Source organism: Aquarana catesbeiana, linkage group LG02, assembly GCF_042186555.1.
Source record: "Aquarana catesbeiana isolate 2022-GZ linkage group LG02, ASM4218655v1, whole genome shotgun sequence".
NCBI classification, from domain to species: Eukaryota; Metazoa; Chordata; class Amphibia; order Anura; family Ranidae; genus Aquarana; species Aquarana catesbeiana.
The window spans coordinates 453899760-453918999 of NC_133325.1; the positions used below are offsets into that span (position 1 = coordinate 453899760).

General features: G+C 45.1%; 1 protein-coding gene across 1 annotated transcript in view; it reads left to right on the plus strand.

Moving 5' to 3' along the window:
- Positions 1 to 11529: 11529 nt before the first annotated feature.
- The window catches only part of TEKT2 (tektin 2), a 45949-nt gene continuing 38238 nt past the window's right edge, over positions 11530 to 19240 (plus strand). The window contains exon 1 of the mRNA XM_073615599.1: positions 11530 to 11678. The gene's annotated coding sequence lies outside the window, so the exon portion shown is untranslated. The remainder of the gene's footprint in view (positions 11679 to 19240) is intronic.

Consider the following 19240-nt stretch of genomic DNA (forward strand, 5'->3'; position numbering starts at 1 on the left):
AGAAGGTGACACAAATGGAGGACAGTAATGAAAGTGACACAAGTGGGGGACAGTAATGAAAGAGAAGGTGACACAAATGGGGGACAGTAATGAAGAAGGTGACACGGGAGGCACAGTGATGAAGGCGAAGGTGACACAAGTGGGGGACAGTAATGAAGAAGAAGTTGACACAAATAGGAGCCAGTAATGAAGAAGATGATACAAGTGGGGGACGATAATGGAGAAGGTGACACAAGTGGGGGACAGTAATTAAGAAGGTGACACAAATGGGTGACAGAAATGAAGAAGGTGACACGGGGGGGGGGACAGTTATGAATGAGAAGGTGACACAAGTAGGGGATAGTAATGAAGAAGGTGACATAAGTGGGGGACAGTAATGAAGGAGAAGGTGACACAAGTGGGAGACAGTAATGAAGGAGAAGGTGACAAATGGGGGACAGTAATGAAGAAGGTGAAACAAGTGGGGGACAGTAATTAAGAAGTTGACACAAATAGGGGACAGTAATGACGAAGATGATACAAGTGGGGGACAGTAATGAAGGAGAAGGTGACACAAATAGGGGACAGTAATGAAAGTGGCACAATTGGGGGACAGTAATGAAAGAAAAGGTGACACAAATGGGGGACAGTAATGAAGAAGATGATACAAGTGGGGGACAGAAATGAAGTAGAAGGTGACACAAGTGGGGGACAGTAATGAAGTAGGTGACACAAATGGGCACAGTAATGAAGAAGGTGACATAAGTGGGGGACAGTAATGAAGGAGAAGATACAAGTGGGGGAGAGTAATAAAGGAGAAGGTGATACAAATAGGGGACAGTAATGAAGGTGACACAAGTGGGGGACAGTAATGAAGGAGAAGGTGACACAAATAGGGGACAGTAATGAAGAAGGTGACACGTGGGGGACAGTAATGAAGGAGAAGGTAGCACAAATGGAGTACAGTAATGAAGAAGGTGACATGGGGGGCACAGTAATGAAGGCGAAGGTGACACAAATAGTTGCCAGTAATGAAGAAGATGATACAAGTGGGGGACAGTAATGAAGAAGGTGACACAAATGGGGGACAGTAATGAAGAAGGTGACACGAGGGGGGACAGTTATGAAGGAGAAGGTGACACAAGTAGGGGATAGTAATGAAGAAGGTGACATAAGTGGGGGACAGTAATGAAGGAGAAGGTGACACAAGTGGGGGACATTAATGAAGGAGAAGGTGACACAAATGGGGGCAGTAATGAAGAAGGTGAAACAAGTGGGGGACAGTAATTAGAAAGTTGACACAAATAGGGGACAGTAATGATGAAGATGATACAAGTGGGGGACAGAAATGAAGGAGAAGGTGACACAAATAGGGGACAGTAATGAAAGTGACACAAGTGGGGGACAATAATGAAAGAGAAGGTGACTCAAATGGGGGACAGTAATGAAGAAGATGATAAAAGTGGGGGACAGTGATGAAGGAGAAGGTGACACAAGTGGGGGACAGTAATGAAGTAGGTGACACAAATGGGCACAGTAATGAAGGTGACATAAGTGGGGGACAGTAATGAAGGAGAAGATACAAGTGGGGGAGAGTAATAAAGGAGAAGGTAATACAAATAGGGGACAGTAATGAAGGTGACACAAGTGGGGGACAGTAATGAAGGAGAAGGTGACACAAAGAGGAGACAGTAATGAAGAAGGTGACACATGTGGGGGACAGTAATGAAAGAGAAGGTAGCACAAATGGAGTACAGTAATGAAGAAGGTGACACGAGGGGGACAGTAATGAAGGAGAAGGTGACACAAATAGGGGACAGTAATTAAGAAGGTGATGCAAGTGGGGGACAATAATGAAGGCGAAGGTGACACAAGTGGGGGACAGTAATGAAGGTGGTGACACAAATGGGGGACAGTAATGAAGGTGACACAAGTGGGAGACAGTAATGAAGGAGAAGGTGACACAAATAGGGGACAGTAATGAAGGTGACACAAGTGGGGGACAGTAATGAAGTAGGAGGTGACACAAATGGGGGACAGTAATGAAGAAGGTGACACAAGTGGGGGACAGTAATGAAGGAGAAGGTGACACAAATAGGGGCCCGTAATGAAGAAGATGATAAAAGTGGGGGACAGTAATGAAGAAGGTGACACGGGGGTAGTAATGAAGAAGAAGGTGACACAAGTAGGGGACAGTAATGAAAGTTACACAAGTGGGGACAGTAATGAAAGAGGTGACACAAATGGGGGACAGTAATGAAGAAGGTGACACGGGTGGGGGGGGCACAGGAATGAAGCCGAAGGTGACACAAGTGGGGGACAGTAATGAAGGAGAAGGTGAAACAAATAGGGGCCCGTAATGAAGAAGATGATACAAGTGGGGGACAGTAATGAAGAAGGTGACACGGGGGGCACAGTAATGAAGGCGAAGGTGACATAAGTGGGGGACAGTAATGAAGAAGAAGGTGACAAAATAGGGGCCAGTCATGAAGAAGATGATACAAGTGGGGGACAGTAATGAAGAAGGTGACACAAATGTGGGACAGTAATGAAGAAGGTGACATGGGGGGGGACAGTAATGAAGGAGAAGGTGACACAAGTAGGGGATAATAATGAAGAAGGTGACATAAGTGGGGGACAGTAATGAAGGAGAAGGTGACACAAGTGGGGAACAGTAATGAAGGAGAAGGTGAAACAAATGGGGGACAGTAATGAAGAAGGTGACACAAGTGGGGGACAGTAATTAAGAAGGTGACACAAATAAGGGACAGTAATGAAGAAAATGATACAAGTGGGGGACAGTAATGAAGGAGAAGGTGACACAAATAGGGGACAATAATGAAAGTGACATAAGTGGGGGACAGTAATGAAATAGAAGATGACACAAATGGGGGACAGTAATGAAGAAGATGATACAAGGGGGGGACAGTAATGAAGGAGATGGTGACACAAATAGGGGACAGTAATGAAGAAGGTGACACAAGTGGGGGACAGTAATGAAGGAGAAAGTGACACAAATAGGGGACAGTAATGAAAGTTACACAAGTGGGGGACAGTAATGAAAGAGGTGACACAAATGGGGGACAGTAATGAAGAAGGTGACACGGGTGGGGGGGCACAGGAATGAAGGCGAAGGTGACACAAGTGGGGGACAGTAATGAAGGAGAAGGTGACACAAATAGGGGCCCGTAATGAAGAAGATGATACAAGTGGGGGACAGTAATGAAGAAGGTGACAAGGGGGGCAGTAATGAAGGAGAAAGTGACACAAGTAGGGGACAATAATGAAGAAGGTGGCACAAGTGGGGGACAGTAATGAAGGAGAAGATGACACAAATGGGGGGCACTAATGAAGGTGACACAAGTGGGGGACAGTAATGAAGAAGATGACACAAATAGGGGACAGTAATGAAGAAGCTGATACAAGTGGGGGACAGTAATGAAGGAGAAAGTGACTCAAGTGGGGGACACTAATCAAGAAGGTGACACGGGGGGGACAGTAATGAAGGCGAAGGTGACAAAAGTGGGGGACAGTAATGAAGGAGAAAGTGACACTAATGGGGGAAAGTAATGAAGAAGGTGACATGGGGGGCAACAGTAATGAAGGCAAAGGTGACACAAGTTGGGGGACAGTAATGAAGGAGAAGGTGACTCAAATAGGGGACAGTAATGAAGAAGGTGACACAAGTGGGGGACAGTAATGAAGGAGAAGGTGACACAAATGGGGGACAGTAAAGAAGGTGACACGGGGGGGACAGTAATGAAGGAGAAGGTGACACAAATGGGGACAATAATGAAGAAGGTGACACAAATGGGGGGATAGTAATGAAGGAGAAGGTGACACAAACTGGGGACAGTAATGAAGAAGGTGATACAAGTGGGGGACAGTAATGAAGGAGAAGGTGACACAAATGAGGGACAGTAAAGAAGAAGGTGACACGGGGGGGACAGTAATGAATGCAAAGGTGACACAAGTGGGGGACAGTAATGAAGGAGAAGGTGGCACAAATAGGGGACAGTAATGAAGAAGGTGACACAAATGGGGGGATAGTAATGAAGGAGAAGGTGACAAAAGCTGGGGACAGTAATGAAGAAGGTGATACAAGTGGGGGACAGTAATGAAGGAGAAGGTGACACGAATGGGGGACAGTAATGAAGAAGGTGGCACAAATGGGGGACAGTAATGAAGAAGGTGACACAAGTGTGGGACAGTAATGAAGGAGAAGATGACACAAATAGGGGACAGTAATGAAGAAGATGATATAAGTGGGGGACAGTAATGAAGGAGAAGGTGACACAAGTGGGGGACAGTAATGAAGAAGAAGATAACACAAATAGGGGACAGTAATGAAGAAGGTGCCAGTGGGGGGGGGGGGGGGGGACAGTAATGAAGGTCAAGGTGACACAAGTAAGGGACAGTAATGAAGGAGAAGGTGACACAAACAGGGGACAGTAATGAAGAAGGTGACACAAGTGGGGGACAGTAATGAAGGTGACACAAATGGAGATCAGTAATGAAGGAGAAAGTGACACAAATAGGGGACAGTAATGAAAGTTACACAAGTGGGGGACAGTAATGAAAGAGGTGACACAAATGGGGGACAGTAATGAAGAAGGTGACACCGGTGGGGGGGGCACAGGAATGAAGGACGAAGGTGACACAAGTGGGCGACAGTAATGAAGGAGAAGGTTACACAAATAGGGGCCCGTAATGAAGAAGATGATACAAGTGGGGGACAGTAATGAAGAAGGTGACACGGGGGGCAGTAATGAAGGCGAAGGTGACACAAGTAGGGGACAGTAATGAAGAAGGTGGCACAAGTGGGGGACAGTAATGAAGGAGAAGATGACACAAATGGGGGGCACTAATGAAGGTGACACAAGTGGGGGACAGTAATGAAGAAGATGACACAAATAGGGGACAGTAATGAAGAAGCTGATACAAGTGGGGGACAGTAATGAAGGAGAAAGTGACTCAAGTGGGGGACAGTAATCAAGAAAGTGACACGGGGGGACAGTAATGAAGGCGAAGGTGACACAAGTGGGGGACAGTAATGAAGGAGAAAGTGACACTAATGGGGGATAGTAATGAAGAAGGTGACATGGGGGGCAACAGTAATGAAGGCAAAGGTGACACAAGTGGGGGACAGTAATGAAGGAGAAGGTGACACAAATAGGGGACAGTGAAGAAGGTGACACAAGTGGGGGACAGTAATGAAGGAGAAGGTGACACAAATGGGGGACAGTAAAGAAGAAGGTGACACAAGTGGGGGACAGTAATGAAGGAGAAGGTGGCACAAATAGGGGACAGTAATGAAGAAGGTGACACAAATGGGGGGATAGTAATGAAGGAGAAGGTGACACAAGCTGGGGACAGTAATGAAGAAGGCGATACAAGTGGGGGACAGTAATGAAGGAGAAGGTGACACGAATGGGGGACAGCAATGAAGAAGGTGACACAAATGGGGGACAGTAATGAAGAAGGTGACACAAGTGTGGGACAGTAATGAAGGAGAAGATGACACAAATAGGGGACAGTAATGAAGAAGATGATACAAGTGTGGGACAGTAATGAAGAAGAAGATAACACAAATAGGGGACAGTAATGAAGAAGGTGCCAGTGGGGGGAAGGGGGGGGGGGGACAGTAATGAAGGTGAAGGTGACACAAGTGAGGGACTGTAATGAAGGAGAAGGTGACACAAACACGTTACAGTAATGAAGAAGGTGACACAAGTGGGGGACAGTAATGAAGGAGAAGGTGGCACAAATAGGGGACAGTAATGAAGAAGGTGACACAAATGGGATAGTAATGAAGGAGAAGGTGACACAAGCTGGGGACAGTAATGAAGAAGGCGATACAAGTGGGGGACAGTAATGAAGGAGAAGGTGACACGAATGGGGGACAGCAATGAAGAAGGTGACACAAATGGGGGACAGTAATGAAGAAGGTGACACAAGTGTGGGACAGTAATGAAGGAGAAGATGACACAAATAGGGGACAGTAATGAAGAAGATGATACAAGTGTGGGACAGTAATGAAGAAGAAGATAACACAAATAGGGGACAGTAATGAAGAAGGTGCCAGTGGGGGGAAGGGGGGGGGGACAGTAATGAAGGTGAAGGTGACACAAGTGAGGGACTGTAATGAAGGAGAAGGTGACACAAACACGTTACAGTAATGAAGAAGGTGACACAAGTGGGGGACAGTAATGAAGGTGACACAAATGGAGATCAGTAATGAAGAAGGTGACACAAGTGGGGGGGGGACAGTAATGAAAGAGAAGGTGACACAAATAGGGGACAGTAATGAAGAAGGTGACACAAGTGGGGGACAATAATGAAGGAGAAGGTGACACAAGTGGGGGACAGTAATGAAGAAGAAGGTGACACAAATGGGGGACAGTAAAGAAGAAGGTGACACGGGGTGGGACAGTAATGAAGGTGACACAAGTGGGGGACAGTAATGAAGGAGAATGTGACACGGGGGGGGGGGGGGCAGTAATGAAGAAGGTGCCACAAGTGTGGGACAGTAATGAAGGAGAAGATGACACAAATAGGGGACAGTAATGAAGAAGATGATACAAGTGGGGGACAGTAATGAAGGAGAAGGTGACACAAGTGGGGGACAGTAATGAAGAAGAAAACACAAATAGGGGACAGTAATGAAGAAGGTGCCAGTGGGGGGGGGGACAGTAATGAAGGTGAAGGTGACACAAGTGAGGGACAGTAATGAAGGAGAAGGTTACACAAATAGGGGCCCGTAATGAAGAAGATGATACAAGTGGGGGACAGTAATGAAGAAGGTGACACGGGGGGCAGTAATGAAGGCGAAGGTGACACAAGTAGGGGACAGTAATGAAGAAGGTGGCACAAGTGGGGGACAGTAATGAAGGAGAAGATGACACAAATGGGGGGCACTAATGAAGGTGACACAAGTGGGGGACAGTAATGAAGAAGATGACACAAATAGGGGACAGTAATGAAGAAGCTGATACAAGTGGGGGACAGTAATGAAGGAGAAAGTGACTCAAGTGGGGGACAGTAATCAAGAAAGTGACACGGGGGGACAGTAATGAAGGCGAAGGTGACACAAGTGGGGGACAGTAATGAAGGAGAAAGTGACACTAATGGGGGATAGTAATGAAGAAGGTGACATGGGGGGCAACAGTAATGAAGGCAAAGGTGACACAAGTGGGGGACAGTAATGAAGGAGAAGGTGACACAAATAGGGGACAGTGAAGAAGGTGACACAAGTGGGGGACAGTAATGAAGGAGAAGGTGACACAAATGGGGGACAGTAAAGAAGAAGGTGACACAAGTGGGGGACAGTAATGAAGGAGAAGGTGGCACAAATAGGGGACAGTAATGAAGAAGGTGACACAAATGGGGGGATAGTAATGAAGGAGAAGGTGACACAAGCTGGGGACAGTAATGAAGAAGGCGATACAAGTGGGGGACAGTAATGAAGGAGAAGGTGACACGAATGGGGGACAGCAATGAAGAAGGTGACACAAATGGGGGACAGTAATGAAGAAGGTGACACAAGTGTGGGACAGTAATGAAGGAGAAGATGACACAAATAGGGGACAGTAATGAAGAAGATGATACAAGTGTGGGACAGTAATGAAGAAGAAGATAACACAAATAGGGGACAGTAATGAAGAAGGTGCCAGTGGGGGGAAGGGGGGGGGGGACAGTAATGAAGGTGAAGGTGACACAAGTGAGGGACTGTAATGAAGGAGAAGGTGACACAAACACGTTACAGTAATGAAGAAGGTGACACAAGTGGGGGACAGTAATGAAGGAGAAGGTGGCACAAATAGGGGACAGTAATGAAGAAGGTGACACAAATGGGATAGTAATGAAGGAGAAGGTGACACAAGCTGGGGACAGTAATGAAGAAGGCGATACAAGTGGGGGACAGTAATGAAGGAGAAGGTGACACGAATGGGGGACAGCAATGAAGAAGGTGACACAAATGGGGGACAGTAATGAAGAAGGTGACACAAGTGTGGGACAGTAATGAAGGAGAAGATGACACAAATAGGGGACAGTAATGAAGAAGATGATACAAGTGTGGGACAGTAATGAAGAAGAAGATAACACAAATAGGGGACAGTAATGAAGAAGGTGCCAGTGGGGGGAAGGGGGGGGGGACAGTAATGAAGGTGAAGGTGACACAAGTGAGGGACTGTAATGAAGGAGAAGGTGACACAAACACGTTACAGTAATGAAGAAGGTGACACAAGTGGGGGACAGTAATGAAGGTGACACAAATGGAGATCAGTAATGAAGAAGGTGACACAAGTGGGGGGGGGACAGTAATGAAAGAGAAGGTGACACAAATAGGGGACAGTAATGAAGAAGGTGACACAAGTGGGGGACAATAATGAAGGAGAAGGTGACACAAGTGGGGGACAGTAATGAAGAAGAAGGTGACACAAATGGGGGACAGTAAAGAAGAAGGTGACACGGGGTGGGACAGTAATGAAGGTGACACAAGTGGGGGACAGTAATGAAGGAGAATGTGACACGGGGGGGGGGGGGCAGTAATGAAGAAGGTGCCACAAGTGTGGGACAGTAATGAAGGAGAAGATGACACAAATAGGGGACAGTAATGAAGAAGATGATACAAGTGGGGGACAGTAATGAAGGAGAAGGTGACACAAGTGGGGGACAGTAATGAAGAAGAAAACACAAATAGGGGACAGTAATGAAGAAGGTGCCAGTGGGGGGGGGGACAGTAATGAAGGTGAAGGTGACACAAGTGAGGGACAGTAATGAAGGAGAAGGTGACACAAACAGGGGACAGTAATGAAGAAGGTGACACAAGTGGGGGACAGTAATGAAGGTGACACAAATGGAGATCAGTAATGAAGAAGGTGACACAAGTGGGGGGGGACAGTAATGAAAGAGAAGGTGACACATATAGGGGACAGTAATGAAGAAGGTGACACAAGTGGGGGACAATATTGAAGGAGAAGGTGACACAAGTGGGGGACAGTAATGAAGAAGGTGACACAGGGTGGGACAGTAATGAAGGAGAATGTGACACGGGGGGGGCAGTAATGAAGAAGGTGCCACAAGTAGGGGACAGTAATGAAGGAGAAGGTGACACAAATGTGGGACAGTAATGAAGAGGGTGACAGCGGAGGCGGGACAGTAATGAAGGCGAAGGTGACACAAGTGGGGGACAGTAATGGAGAAGAAGGTGACACAAATGGGGGACAGTAATGAAAAAGGTGACACAAATGGGGGACAGTAATGAAGAAGGTGACACTGGGAGGGACTGTAATGAAGGCGAAGGTGACACAAGTGGGGGACAGTATTGAAGGAGAAGCTGATATAAATAGGGGACAGTAATGAAGAAGGTGATATGGGGGGGGGACAGTAATGAAGGCGAAGGTGACACAAGTGGGGGGGGACAGTAATGAAGGAGAAGGTAACACAAATAGGGGACAGTAATGAAGAAGATGATATAAGTGGGGGACAGTAATGAAGAAGGTGACACAAATGGGGGAAAGTAATGAAGAAGGTGACACGGGGGGACAGTAATAAAGGTGACACAATTGGGGGACAGTAATGAAGGAGAAGGTGACACAAATAGGGGACAGTAATGAAGAAGGTGACACAAATGGGGGACAGTAATAAAGGAGAAGTTGACACAAATAGGGGACAGTAATAAAGAAGGTGATACAAGTGGGGGACAGTAATGAAGGAGAAGGTGACAAAAGTGGGGGACAGTAAAAAAGAAGGTGACACAAGTGGAGGACAGTAATGAAGCAGAAGGTAACACAAGTGGGGGACAGGATAAACGTGTCACTGTGTTAACTGCTTGCCGACCAGCCGCCGTCATTATACTGCTGTAGGTTGGCGCGATCCTTCGAGCCTCGTAGCTTCACGTCGGCTCCTTTAAGAGGAATAGCAGGCACACGCGCCTGCTGCACTGTGGGGGTGCCGATGCTCGTGGCCGACGGTCACGATGACCGCCAGCCATGAGCGATCGCGGGCATGAAAGGCAGAACAGGGACGTTTGTGTGTCAACACACAAATCCCTGTTCTATTCTGTCAGAAGTGACAGATCGTAAGTTCCTATTAGCTAAGATCCACGATATGTCTTTTCCTCTAGTCAGTCCACTCCCCCTACAGTTAGAATCACCTCCCAGGGAACACAGCTAACCCCTTGATCGCCCCCTAGTGTTAACCCCTTCCCTGCCAGTGACATTTTTACAGTAATCAGTGCATTTTTATAGCACTGATCGCTGTATAAATGTCAATGGTCCCAAAAATGTGTCCGATGTGTCCGCCATAATGTCGCAGTCCTGATAAAAACCGCAGATCGCCGCTATTACTAGTAAAAAAAAAAATAATAATAATAAAAATGCTATAAAAATATCCCCTATTTTGTAGACGCTATAAATTTTGCCCAAACCAATCAATATACACTTATTGCGATTTTTTTTTTTAACCAAAAATATGTAGAAGAAAACATATCAGCCTAAACTGAGAAAAAAATTAGCTTTTTTAAAAAAAAATGGGGATATTTATCATAGCAAAAAGTACAAAACGTTGTGTTTTTTTCAAAATTGTTTCTCTTTTTTTGTTTATAGCACAAAAATAAAAACCACAGAGGTGATCAAATACCACCAAAAGAAAGCTCTATTTGTGGGAAAAAAAGGACGTCAATTTTGTTTGGGTGCAACGTCACACGACCGCGCAATTGTCAGTTAAAGCGACGCAGTGCCAAATCGCAAAAAAATGGCCTGGTCATTCAGCAGCCAAATCTTCCGGGGCTGAAGTGGTTAGACAAGGTTAGGGCTCTATGACTATGATACCTTAAATATAGTTCTGTATTCAACACCTTATTTTCTTTCAGTGCCCCTCCCCAAAACTAGACTCCGGATCCACCTCTGCATCAGCACAGCATTTTTGTCCTCACGACTGCCGCTCACTAGATATTTTCTCTTTTTCGGACCATTCTCTGTAAAACCTAGAGATGGTTGTGTGTGAAAATCCCAGTAGATCAGCAGTTTTTTTAAATACTCAGACAAGCCTGGCACCAAGCCCCATTCCAATGCTCGGTTTGAACTTCAGCAAGTAGTCTTCACCACATCTAAATGTTTAATGCTGCCATGTGATTGGCTGACTAGAAATTTGTGTTATCAAGCAATTGAACAGGTGTTCATAATAAAGTGGCTGGTGAGAATATATATATATATATATATATATATATACTGTATATATATTGTCTGAAGAAAAAGAACTCTGCTCCCTCACAATCAAAGGGGAAATCCTGACACCCTTCCAGGTTGTGTTTTAATATATTTAATTTGTAAGATCTTTGAATTCATTCATCAGCTGCATGTAAACTCCACATAAAGTCATTGGTAACTAACTGAGCCAGTAAACAAAACACAGACTCCTACAGGCAAGAGCTGCTTGTTCTGAAATTCTGATTAGCTGCACAGATCCCAGGCAGGGCCCAGTCACCCAGGTCTCATATGCCCAATAGCAGTCTCCAGTTTCCTGCAGCATTATTCACAAGGATTCCAGTGACACCTTGTTACCAGGACACTGCATGTAAACATTACCGCTCAGCGCTGATTGGCTGCTCTCCGTTCCCCTGGAAACGGCATCACAGACGCCGGTGTGGGCAGCAGGAGCTGGAGATCGAGGATCGCACGAGCCGCTGATAGACGGTAAGTGTCTCGGCTGTCATGGCAAGACAGGGGGGAGCTCTCTCCTCCCTCCACGGCGATCTGAGGGCGTATTTCTAGCAATTATTACTAACTTACTACTACTAGACTGTCACTGTGGTGTTTTTATATAAACTGTATTGGAAGGAGGAGTATCACAGAGTAACCAAGTAGAATGTGCTATACAAGGATTCTGATTGGTGCTGCGCTTTGCTCCTTCAACTATTTGTGCATTATAAAATGTAAAAGGGTCATTAAATTAAAACCTGCCATTGATCGGTCTGAAAGTGCTAGTTGGCTGGTGGGTTTAGGGGCTACATTACCCACCTAATGGTGACCATACACACTTCTATTTTATTATCCAATCGCTATGAAATTTGATGAAAATCAACAAATCTGCAAACAGTTGAATAGCTATAACGTCTTGTCGATAAACTCAATTTCGATCGAGCTGCGTCAATCGTCCAGGACATGAAAATCATCTGTTGTTTTGCATCTAGTCAAGAATCTGATCATATTTCCATAGATCAGATGATAAGATTGCATGGTGTGGTCAATAACTTGCGATCATATCTTCCAGCTACTGATCAAAATCCAATTCCCCATGTGTGGCATATTGGTTGAATGGCTTGTAAACAATAGATCAATCATACCTATCAGGAACGATCGGAAATTAAATCAATCATTTATCTAAGCTTGTATGGCCATCATAAGATTCTGGACACACAAGGGATCAGCTTCCATACATGTAGGATTTGTGTTGTACCTTTAATTTCCACAGTGTATCTTAGAGATTCCCACTTCAACCTTTTCCACTTAAAGACAACTGAACTCTGATAGTTGTGCCCAAAATCAAGCAGAGGGTAAAGGACTAGTTACCGGTGTGACCTGTGCTCTCTCTTCAGTTATCTCTTCCCCATTACTGACTTAGCATGCCTTCTTCTGCATTGTGTCTCTGTATAGAAGAGGCCATCTTGGTTGAGGCAGAGATTTTGACTCCTCATGTTAGAACTTCCAAAATGAATAGTGAGCAGCACAGCTGTAACATCGCCACATCTCACTCAAAATCTCCTTAGACTAGCGGTCAAATGTAGCGGTGACTTAAAGTGGTTTTAAAGACTCAAGTTTTTTTTTTTTACCTTCATGCATTATATGCATGAAGGTAGAAAAACCTCCTTTGTGCAGCAGCCCCCCTAATACTCGCCTGAGCTCCCTCTCAATCTAGCAATGTGCACGAGAGCTGAGCTTCTCTCGGGTCTCTTATTGGCTCCTGCCACTGTCAGTCACAGCCAGTGAGCCAATAAGGAGAGAGTGGGGGGCAGGACCGAGCTGCGGCTCTGTGTGTTTTATGAACGCATAGAGCATGGCTAAGGAGCGAGCACACACTAGTGCCCCTAAAGCAAGCGGCTTGCTATTGGGGGCACTGGCATTGGGGGCACTGGCACGGGCACTGGCTGAAGAGGAGGAGCCAAGGGCGCCAGTGGGGGACCCGAAAAGAGTAGGATCGGAGCTGCTCTGCGCAAAACCACTGCACAGAGCAGGTAAATATGACATGTCTGTTATTTTAAAAAAAAAAAAAATTAAACATTTAATGTCACTTTAATCTTATGCTAGCCATATGTACTGTAGCACCCTCTAGTGTGTGCTACTAGAGTTGAGAGTAGGTGAAAGCATATTCTGGACAGGAATAACCTGAGTCACTGAATTGGGTCAGGGTTATTAGAGGCCAGGGCTGGATGACTCATGCTTGCAGCTCTCTTGTGCCTGGAAGGTTGGAGAACCTTCTAGAACTAGAGGGCAGAGATTAGAAGGAGCTGCCATTCATTTTTATGAGGTCTGAGCCAATCCCCAGATGTGGGCTGGCAGGGGACTGAGACAACCTAATAAATAGACACAGGCCACTCCAGCAAGGGAAGTCGGGTGGAAGATGGAGGCTGAGGAGAGGCTGTCGGTCCTTAAAGAGACTCTTTACCGGGGGGGGGGGGGGGGGGGGGGTTCTACCTCGTGTCAGGTGTTGGCCTCAAAGGATCCTAACACAGGAAGCAGTGGAAAGATTCATGTCACAGAAGCAATGGGTAGGAGAAAGCTGAGACAGTGAGTAGATCAGCACATTGCAGGGACAGACAAGGGGAGAGACTGCTAGCTGTAGGAGTGCTGTCTTGAAGACCGCGGTGTGCCAAGTTTTCATCTAACCTTACCCTGGGAGGTCTCCATGTGTGTGTGCCAGTCGGGCAAGACTGAGGCGAAAAGTCAGTATGGAGGACTCAGAGGAAGATCAGGCAGGCGTGGCTGGTGGCAGCCGGGTGGGCTATAGATTTTCTGCAAGCAAGTGGAGCTGGGATTAGTGGCCACAGGGAAGCAGAAGGAAAGATGTCATGCTGGTCACTCACATTGCACTACTTTTGTCAAGGGACTGAGAGTTCCTGCCTGTAATGGGCCTTTGCTGAAATAGCGATATCCTGCTAGTTCCACAGGATCAAGCAGCAGGTGATGAGCAGTGGAAACCAAGTTTGTGCAGGTGGAAGGAAGACAAGGACTTTTTTTGTAAATAGAGAGGAAGTTGTCCATTGTTCAGTGTTTTGGAAATTTTCAAGTTGGGCATCCCATATTTCCCTACCCAAGTTATCAACCCCTAATAAAACATCAAAAACAAGCCATGGACTGTTTTCTGCCTTGGAATGTGTGAAGAAAATGCTATGTGACTACCTGTGCAGCAGTGAGGACCCGGGACATTAGCGACTCCTTTGGGGGTAGTGCTACACATACACAGCAGAATGTTGCCCAATTCCTGCTGATCTGGCTGAAATTCAAGCCGTTGGTGGCTCTGTGAGCACCATCTTGTTTGATTTCATAATCAATGGATCCAGGCTCTAGGTGGAAAATTCTAGACCAAATAGTGGCTGCATCCAACCAGATGCAGTTACTTTTCAGGTATTTAGACAGCCAACAGGAGAGATCCCTCCATCCACAAAGTTTAATGGGGGAAACAAGTGATTTTCTCCCATTCTCCCTGTGGGCTGAACAAAGAAAATCTAATTGTGTATTACTAGCTTTACACTGTAGATATACAGCTATGAGGCTGTAGGTACAGAAGTGCCTAGGCACCCTCATATACCAGGAAGCACCAGTGGCATAAATTAGATTTTTTTTTAACAAACCACTTAAGCACAATTAACATTTACACATGTTCCTTAAAACATAGTAAATCTTAATTTTTTGCAATCAACGAAATAATTTGAGCCAAAATTGAGCACGAGACCTGTATGCTTCTTGGACGTGTAGCAGCAGTCCTTACTCCTATACCAGAATGATGGCACTTTTTTATCTGTGTTATCTCCCCATCTGCAGCCTTCTGACTACACTGTTAAGGAGAAGCAGCAGGCTGATGAGGTTATCCCTCTGCACATTCTGCTTTCTCCTCCTATTATCATGTTTCTCATCAGCGCATTTGCATGTAGTTCATCTGATTGGCTTCCAGTGTTGCTCTGCCTGAGCTTTGTTGTACAGGGCATTGAGAGAGGCTGATACCAAAGCCAGCCATACGTGGACTGAAATTCAGTTGGTTCAGCAGGGACCAGCCGAGATTTGTTCCATCTATGGACAGGCTATTGTACTAAAGTTGATTCATTAATCAACTTGGGTATAACCAGCCTGTTGGATTTTTTTACATGCAATTACTGCTGGCGGCTATACCTGCTAACAGTAATCATTGTGATGGCTCCCCACGCCTCCCTGTTGACAGAGCACAACAGTGCTGCAGGATGCATTCCCCCATCAACACTGACTTTGTTAATGGGGGAATTGAGCAATTCTCCACCCATTACCACCCATGGTAGAAGGAAGAAAGAATAAAATGGAATCATTCAAATCATCTATGGGCTACTTTAGTCAGATTTGGGTTGAACCAGCTGCATTTAAAATATACATTTAAAGTGCATATCCCTTTTTTTAAATATGCAACCTGGGAATTCTAAAAATAAAACAGCTGCTTGTGCTGCAATACTCTCCTTCAATCCAGAACTGTTCCACAAAGTAATACCACTATTAGGTGTTATTTGTCTTCCCGGTTATATGATGGCCAGTTAGAATTTAAAGTGGTTCTAAAAGCTGAAGGTTTTTTTTACCTTCATGTATTCTATGCATGAAGGTAAAAAACCTTTTATTGTGCAGCTCCCCCTCAGTCCCCCTTAATACTTACCTGAGCCCCAGCAATGTGCATGAGCGCAGCGGCTCTCCCGGGTCTCTCGCTCCTCATTGGCTGAGCTGCAGGAGCCTCTGCTGTCAATCACAGTCAGTGAGGAAGGAGCAAGGGGGCGAGGCTGAGCCGAGCTCTCTGTGTCTTATGGAAAACTTGGTTGACTTGAGTAGTACAATCTGCCCACTGCTATACTGTGAAGGGGGGCTGAGCTCTGGTCTAAACAAAATCTTTCCTGAAGAAACAAGGAGGCTGACATTGGTAGTTCCTATTCTGCAAGTGCTAGTTTTTCTGGTTGTCATATTTACCCTCTTGCTTCAATACTTTGTAATCGGGTTGCCTGATTTTAGTTTTACAGATATGTATGTATGTATGTACATATTCCAGCTCAGTGACTCAAACCTTATTGACGCCAGCTATGGTTAGTGTTCAAGCCAGACAACTACCATCTTCAGAAGGGGATTGCCAATGTGTCTCTTAGGGATGCTAATTTGCCAGTTTGGTTAAAAGTTAACAGAATATAAATGGAGATTAACAATTGTTAATCTAGGAAATATCAGGTTGCCTTGAGAGATCAGGTCATTTTTTTTTTTTTTTTTTGCCTTCCTCTGGATTACCTGTGAGCATAAGGTTCTGTTTATGGAGGTTTTCTAATATTTCTTTTCATTGCTCCTTGTTTCTCCATTGGTTGACCTTGATAACCTTGTGTCTTTTTTCTACCTATGTTGCTATGTTTCCTTTATGCCGCATACACACGACCGTTTTTTTGGTCAGAATAAACTCTGACAGTTTTTTCGGGGGAGTTCCGCTGAAACAGACTTGCCTACACACGATCACACCAAAGTCCGATCGTTCAGAACGCAATGACGTATGGTGGGACTAGAAAAAAGGAAGTTCAATAGCCAGTAGCAAATAGCTGCCCTTGCATTGTTTTCGGTCCGTTGGAATAGGAACTGATTCCGTCGGAAAGATTTGAAACATGTTCTATTTCTAATGATGTACAGGTGTGGGGTTGGTGGCGCTACCTACTGGCTAACATATAAGGATAAATATAGTGGCATTGTGCATGCCAGTGGTAACTGCATGTACGGGAGGGTTAGTTGCTCTATTAATTCAGGCTCCGTGCATCAATACCAATGTGTGCAAGAAAGGAAAAATGGAAAAAATTATATAATACACAAATAGAACTAAATATTAAGTGGATCCCAATAAACCTCACATATATATGCCTGCATAAGAATAGCGTTAAGAAAAAAACCTCATGGGGTCCATATACCATCAAAAACCTATTGTCCAAAAAATAGAAAATGTATATACATTTTATACATTAGAGAATGTGCAAAAATATATATGTATAAAACCCAAAAACCAGCAAAGTCCAGTGACACATATGTGTAGTCATAAACCGTAAAAGAAAAGATCAGCATAAAGATGAAAAATATAAAATATATATAAGAAAAATATATATATATAAATATTAGTGAAGTTCCAAATTAACCAACAAAATAAAAAAAAAGTGACTTCTGTGCTCCCCCTGATGGGTCCCTACTCACCAGCTCCCTGCACCCCTGCAGGGGTAATGGGCATGTATAGATAGCCTGGGATAGTTCCTGGTATCACTCCTCGTAGTCCGCATGTGGTATCTGTGGTCTGTAGGGCCTCAGCAGCTCACTCCACCCAGTAAGGGTATCCAAGGGAGTCTTCCTGGTCACTTTTCCCAAAGTTAATTCGTCAGCTGTTCATAGTTAGATCCTCGTCTGCTGCCACTTCCAGCAACATCTCCTCGCCACTTCCTTTTGACTCACCTCTCACCCAGGGCTTTCACACTGGAGCAGTGCGCTGGCAGGACGGTAAAAAAAGTCCTCCAAGCCGCATCTTTGCAGCGATGTAGGAGGGTTGTATACACTGCTCCTAAAGCACCCGTGCCCATTGAAATCAGTGGGCAGTGCAGCCGAACCGCCGGCAAAGTGCCGCTGCAGTGGCGCCTTGCCGGGGTTTTAACCCTTTTTCGACTGCTAGCGGGGGTTAAAAGTGCCCCGCTAGCAGCCAAAAACCTACGCAAAAACGACAGTAAAGCATCGCTAAAAATAGCAGCGATTTACCGCCAACGCCCCCAACACCCCACTGTGATAGTAGCCTTAAAATAGTTCTAAAGGCAGGAGATTTTTTACCTTAATGTATTTGAATTGCCCCCTCAACTTCCATATACACTGCTCCTAGGTGATCACTTTCTTACTGCCTTTTAGTTTTACTACTGTATAAAGGTGCTAGCTTGTCTCATCCGCCGCACATGAGAACACAGAAGAATCATTTCGTAATGCTGCAACTCTTCCTCAGCTTTTTTTTTTAAATAAAGCTGAGGAAGAGCGCAGCATTCCAAACTGATTCTTCTGTGTTTCCATTTATACTTATAGTACCTGAGTCCATACTCAATCCAACACTGTGCCCATCTGCAGCAGTTCTCTCCTCTCTCTCTGCTTTCAGAGGACACAGAGGCAGCAGCAGGAGACATTGGCTGCTGTCGTCAGTGAAATCCTGTAAGCTGGAGGGGTGAGGCTGAGCCGCGCTATATCTGTCTATAGACACACACAGCCCCAGTTCCGGGAATGGCTTTCTATGGGGGTGCACAGAGGAGGAGCCTAGAGTTCTGGCAGGGAACCATTGCACACAGCAGGTCAGTATTTGTTCCAAAAAAAAAAAAGTCACTTTAACTAGTTGTGGATTATGTTAAAAATCAAAAGTACACAAGATGTGTGTAGTACATCCAGTCCCTCTGCACCTCTGCCTCTACCCTCCCTTGCACTTGCCAAGAGATAATGCGCAACTACAGCAGCTGTATTTAGCTGTTGCTGTCAAATAACAGACTGACTAAATGGGACTAATGATAGAATAAAATGTATACCTTTTATCTACAATAAAACATTTTTTAACTAACACTTATCAAAGTATAAGAAGGTATGCTTTTTAAAAAAAAAAAAAGAATAAAAAATCGTATTCCATATCTCTATTTGTTGTCATCTTCGTCCCTTATAATGGCAGTTTCAGACAGCATTTCCTGAAAAATACATTTAAAAGCTGCTTTGTTCCTACTTCCTTATGTGAGAATGTAGGGACCCTCTTCTGTACACTCTCCAGATGGACTACAGTTATATGTGCCAACGCAGTCACGTGCCACAGTTCCACACTTTCATCTCCAGACTGGCTGTCTTCCCTGGTGATGCATCTTAACCCCGAAGGTTAATTTGTGCGATAATACATATGTATTTGACTTAGGAAATTTTCTTTGTACACTGTCCCATTGCAGCACAAGGCCGCTCAACCCATAGGGTTGCATGGCTTGACTCCTGGTATGAGGTGCACTAGATACACC